Here is a 6509-nt window from a genome sequence, read left to right on the forward strand (position 1 = left end):
CGCCACATCAAGCCCACTGCTACATCAAGCCCACCGCCACGTCAAGCCCACCGCCACATCAAGCCCACTGCCACGTCAAGCCCACGCCACATCAAGCCCACCGCCACATCAAGCCCACCGCCACGTCAAGCCCACTGCCACGTCAAGCCCACGCCACATTAAGCCCACCGCCACATCAAGCCCACTGCCACATCAAGCCCACCGCCACATCAAGCCCACCGCCACATCAAGCCCACCGCCACATCAAGCCCACCGCCACGTCAAGCCCACCGCCACATCAAGCCCACCGCCACGTCAAGCCCACCGCCACATCAAGCCCACCGCCACATCAAGCCCACCGCCACGTCAAGCCCACCGCCACATGAAGCCCACCGCCAAGTTCAAACAGGAGCCATTAATACAGGTAATGAGTGGAGGACAGAGGAGACTCTTACAGAAGAAGTTACAGGTCTGTGAGAGCCAGAAATCTTCTTGTCTGTAGGCGACCAAATACTTATTTTCCACCATAATTTGCAAATAAATTCTTTAATAATCAGACAATGTGATTTAATGGAGCCATGTTTACCCCATTTCCCAGTGTGTATTCCTAATCCCGCTGCGTGGAATTTACTAACCACGGACACCCTCTTCGTGAATCATATAGAATATACCACATCTGATCTACAGTGCGCCGAACTCTTCTTCCTGTGTACGCATCCTCAATATCCGAATATCCTCAGAGGACATTTCTCCACCGGCAGAAAATGTGGAGAATTTAAATTCAAGAAAAAAAAAATGACAAAAAAAAAAAAAAGGGCAATTTACCATAATTACATCTACACGGGGCCAACAAATATATATATATAAATAAGTAATGTGTCCTTATCGAAATCTTACAGCACCTGCAATGTGTCTACAAACTGGTTGATGGTGCGGTACGCTCTAACTGCCTCATTATATTTGACTATAGATGGTGGGCGCAATTTGCATAATAACAAAGATTGTAAGTAGAGATGAGCGAACTTACAGTAAATTCGATTCGTCACAAACTTCTCGGCTCGGCAGTTGATGACTTATTCTGCGTAAATTAGTTCAGCCTTCAGGTGCTCTGGTGGGCTGGGAAAGGTGTATACAGTCCTAGGAAAGAGTCTCCTAGGACTGTATCCACCTTTTCCAGCCCACCGGAGCACCTGAAGGCTGAACTAATTTACGCAGGAAAAGTCATCAACTGCCGAGCCGAGAAGTTCGTGACGAATCGAATTTACTGTAAGTTCGCTCATCTCTAATTGTAAGGTAAGTATTGTCAGACCTTAGTGCCATTAAACAGATTTCAACTTCAAAATTTATTTTCATTTTTGTTTTAATTTTGACACCCAGACAACATACATTCCTTTATTTGGTTAGTATTGTACAAATATGTCAAGTATTAAAGGGGTATTCCAGGATTTTTTTTTATTTGACTATGCTTCAGGGGCTGTAAAGTTAGTGTAGTCCATAATATAGTGTCTGTACCTGTGTGTGACGGTTTTCTCACAATTCTTCTGTGATTTTCACCCCAATATTTATTTTTACCAGCATACAAAATGACTGTTGTCTCAGATTTTTCCCAGGTTGCAATGCGGCCGAGACCCGACATCACTAGTCAGCTGATGACAGGGAGCCTGTCTGCTCCAATGGGTGGAGCGATCGCTTGATGGGACAGAGATCAAATTACAACTAATGCAACAGCTGTAGGCACCCTGATTGAAAACCACAGGTCTTTTGAATGGATGCAGCTCATTTATGTTTTAATGGGTGGGGTGACTGATGTGTGGGAGGGAGGAAAATGGAATTGTGGGATTTGTAGTAAAAAAAAGAAAAGTCAAACAGGAAATACCAGATCACAGAAAGCTAGCCAGTGTTATGGTAATCTCACAACATAGCCATTTATCTCCAAGACAAGCGCAGACCCTTCCTAAGCATGTCCATTACTGTCTGCCAGGTACGTACTAAAATCACCTTATGGTGGAGAACCCCTTTAACTGTCCAAAAATCTGACAACATTAGGTAATGTTTTGCTTTTCCGAAGTTCCAAAGCACACCTAAAAGCAAATTAAGTGGCCAGAAATGAGAACATCATGATCTCGGCTGACATTTAGACACCTCGGTACGTGTCCTCCTAGCTAGTGTATATTTGTGCAAAAAAAAACAAAACAAAAAAACACTTGCGCATTTTATTTGCGGAAAAAATTCAACGCTGCAGATGATAAATCGAGGTATAAACGAGAAAGTGCTCTACAGTAAACCAGCACATAGAAATGAGGAAGAAATGTTCCACCAAAACCGCAAAAAAAAAAAAATACTGCGCAAAAAAAAAGGGAAAAAAATACACATAAAAATGCTCTACCGACAATGATAAATTCCCCCCGATGTGTATACCATATAAGTGAATATATACAGGACCATATGGCAGTAGATATCAGCTGTACACAGGATGTGTATACCATATAAGTGATTATATACAGGACCATATGGCAGTAGATATCAGCTGTACACAGGATGTGTATACCATATAAGTGATTATATACAGGACCATTTGGCAGTAGATATCAGCTGTACACAGGATGTGTATACCATATAAGTGATTATATACAGGACCATATGGCAGTAGATATCAGCTGTACACAGGATGTGTATACCATATAAGTGATTACAGTACATTTTTGGGACTCACAATTACGTCTTTTCTGATCAGCAGCGTCCTCTTTCCTTTTCCGTCCGGATAAGACCGCCATGTGGATCTCTTAACATCTGCAGGAAAAACATGTCAGACTCTGCATATATTCAGTGTCCCCCCCCCCCCCTCCTCTACACAATCTTCCCATCTATAGGCCCACAAACTGTGATAATGCCCTCCTTGGTGCCCTGCACAGTAAAAGGGCGGGTAGGTAAGTAGCCAGGTAAATAGGTAACTAGGTAGGTAGATCAGGAAGCCAGATATATAAATAGGTGACTAGCCAGGTAGGTAGGTAGGGGGCTAGCTAGGTAGTTAGGCAGCTATGTATGAAGGTCAGGTATGTACATAGTCAGGTAGCCAGGTATGTAGGTAAGTAGTCAGGCATCCAGGTATAAAATTAGGTAGCCCCCCCCCCTTCCTTGTAGGTATAGGCAGCAGAGTTAACACCCCCCTTCCTCGTAGGTATAGGCAGCAGAATTAACCCCTCCTTCCCCATAGGTATAGGCAGCAGAGTTAACCCCTCTCCCCTGTAGGTATAGGAACAGAGTTAATCCCCCCCCCCCTTTTTCCCCATAGGTATAGGCAGTAGTTAACCCCCCCTTTCCCCATAGGTATAGACAGCAGTTAATCCCCCCCCCTTCCCCCATAGGTATAGACAGCAGTTAACCCCCTTTCCCCCATAGGTATAGGCAGCAGTTAACACCCCCCCTTCCCCCATAGGTATAGGCAGCAGTTAACCCCCCTCCCCCCATAGGTATAGGCAGCAGTTAACCCCCCCCCCCCCAATTTCCCCATAGGTATAGGCAGCAGTTAATCCCCCCTTTCCCCATAGGTATAGGCAGCAGTTAATTCCCCCCGCCTTTCCCAATAGGTATAGGCAGCAGTTAATCCCCCCCCCCCATTTCCCCATAGGTATAGGCAGCAGTTAACCCCCCCTCCCCCTATTTCACCATAGGTATAGGCAGCAGTTAATCCCCCCTTTCCCCATAGGTGTAGGCAGCAGTTAACAGCCCCCCCCCTTCCCCATAGGTATAGGCAGCAGTTAACCCCCCCCCCTTTTCCCATAGGTATAGGCAGCAGTTAATCCCCCCCTTCCCCCATAGGTGTAGGCAGCAGTTAACCCCCCCTTTCCCCATAGATATAGGCAGCAGTTATCCCCCCTCCCCCATAGGTGTAGGCAGCAGTTAACACCCCCCCCCCTTTCCCCATAGGTATGTGCAGCAGTTAACACCCCCCCTTTCCCCATAGGTATAGGCCGCAGTTAATCCTCCCCCTTCCTCCATTGGTGCAGGCAGCAGTTAACACCCCCCCCCCCTTCCCCATAGGTATAGGCAGCAGTTAGCCCCCCTCCCCCCATAGGTGTAGGCAGCAGTTAACACCCCCTCCCTTTCCCCATAGGTATAGGCAGCAGTAAATCCCCCGCTCCCCTATAGGGATAGGCAGCAGTTAACCCCCCTCCCCCGTAGGTATATGCAGCAGTTAACACCCCCCCCCCCTCTTCCCATAGGTATAGGCAGCAGTAAATCCCCCCGTTCCCCTATAGGGATAGGCAGCAGTTAATCCCCCCTTAACCCCTAATGTGTAGGCAGCAGTTAACCCCCCTCCCCCATAGGTATATGCAGCAGTTAACACCCCCCCCCCCCTCTTCCCATAGGTATAGGCAGCAGTTAACCCCCCTCCCCCCAGAGGTATAGGCAGCAGTTATCCCCCCTTTCCCCATAGGTATAGGCAGCATTTAACAACCACCCCCCTCCCCCCATAGGTATATGCAGCAGTTAATCACCCCCTCACTTCCCCCATAGGTATATGCAGCAGTTAATCACCCCCTCACTTCCCCCATAGGTATATGCAGCAGTTAATCACCCCCTCACTTCCCCCATAGGTATAGGCAGCAGTTAATTCCCGATCCCCCCCCTCCTTCCCCCATAGGTATAGGCAGCAGTTAACCCCCCCTTCCCCCATAGGTATAGGCAGCAGTTAACACACACACACACCCCTTCCCCATAGGTATAGGCAGAAGTTAATCCTCCTCCCCCATAGGTGTAGGCAGCAGTTAACCCCCCCCTCCCCCCATAGGTGTAGACAGCAGTTAAGCCCCCCACCCCTTGGATGGTTAAAAGAAAAAAAAGAAATGATGCTCACCTGATGTCCCACGCAGCGATCTCCTCAGCAGCAGGGCCCCCGTCTTCTCCCCTCCACAGTGCAGGCGCTGATGAGTGACGTCATCGGCGCCTGCGTGGGGGTGGAGGTCACGTCTCCTCTGTGCAAGCTGCATATGCAGCTCAGACAGAGGGGATGCCTTCTCCTGTATGTGCGTGTATCGCACATACCGGAGAACGCAGCGCTGTCTGCTGGAGATACGGGACAAGTGTCCTCAGTAGCAGCGGGCCCTTTACCGCCCCTGCCAACCAGTGTTCTCCAGCTGTTCCAGAACTACAAGTCCAAACTAACGGCTGTCCAAGAATGCTGGGAGTTGTAGTTTTGCAACAACTAAAGGCACCCTGGTCGGGAAAGTGATCTGCACTATAACTATACAGATCTTCTCTCACCATCTGGCAGTCAAATAAATGTAAAGATCTTATCAGGACATCTATCCCTCATTCTATTCCACATTCTATTCCTCATTCTATTCCTCATTCCATTCCTCATTCCATTCCTCATTCTATTCCTCATTCTATTCCACATTTTATTCCTCATTCTATTCCACATTTTATTCCACATTCTATTCCACATTTTATTCCTCATTCTATTCCTCATTCTATTCCACATTTTATTCCTCATTCTATTCCACATTCTATTCCACATTCTATTCCTCGTTCCATTCCTCATTCTATTCCACATTATATTCCACATTCTATTCCTCATTCTATTCCACATTATATTCCTCATTCTATTCCACATTCTATTCCACATTCTATTCCACATTCTATACCACATTCTATTCCACATTATATTCCTCATTCTATTCCACATTCTATACCACATTCTATTCCTCATTCTATTCCACATTATATTCCTCATTCTATTCCTCATTCTATTCCTCATTCAATTCCTCATTCTATTCCACATTCTATTCCTCATTCTATTCCACATTCTATTCCACATTATATTCCACATTCTATTCCACATTCTATACCACATTCTATTCCTCATTCTATTCCACATTATATTCCTCATTCTATTCCTCATTCTATTCCTCATTCTATTCCACATTCTATTCCACATTCTATTCCTCATTCTATTCCACATTCTATTCCTCATTCTATTCCTCATTCAATTCCTCATTCTATTCCACATTCTATTCCTCATTCTATTCCTCATTCTATTCCACATTCTATTCCACATTCTATTCCACATTCTATTCCTCATTCTATTCCACATTCTATTCCTCATTCAATTCCTCATTCTATTCCTCATTCTATTCCTCATTCTATTCCACATTCTATTCCATATTCTATTCCTCATTCTATTCATCTTTCTATATCTCATTCTACTCCTCATTATATTCCTTATTATATTCCACATTTTATTCCTCATTCTATTTCTCATCCTATATCTTTTTATATTCCCCATTTATTGTTCTATCCTTCGCTATTTCTCTTTATTCCTCTATTTCTCTCTCTAGCCATCATTCTATTTTTCTCTATTCTGCACTCTATTTCTCTCTTCCTCATTCTATTTCTCTCTATTCCTCACTTTATTTTTCTCTATTCTGCTCTCTATTTCTCTCTATTCTGCTCTCTATTTCTCTCTATTCTGCACTCTGTTTCTCTCTATTCTTCACTGTTTCTCATTATTCTGCATCCTGTTTCTC

The sequence above is a fragment of the Hyla sarda genome, chromosome 7 (assembly GCF_029499605.1).
Source record: "Hyla sarda isolate aHylSar1 chromosome 7, aHylSar1.hap1, whole genome shotgun sequence".
NCBI classification, from domain to species: Eukaryota; Metazoa; Chordata; class Amphibia; order Anura; family Hylidae; genus Hyla; species Hyla sarda.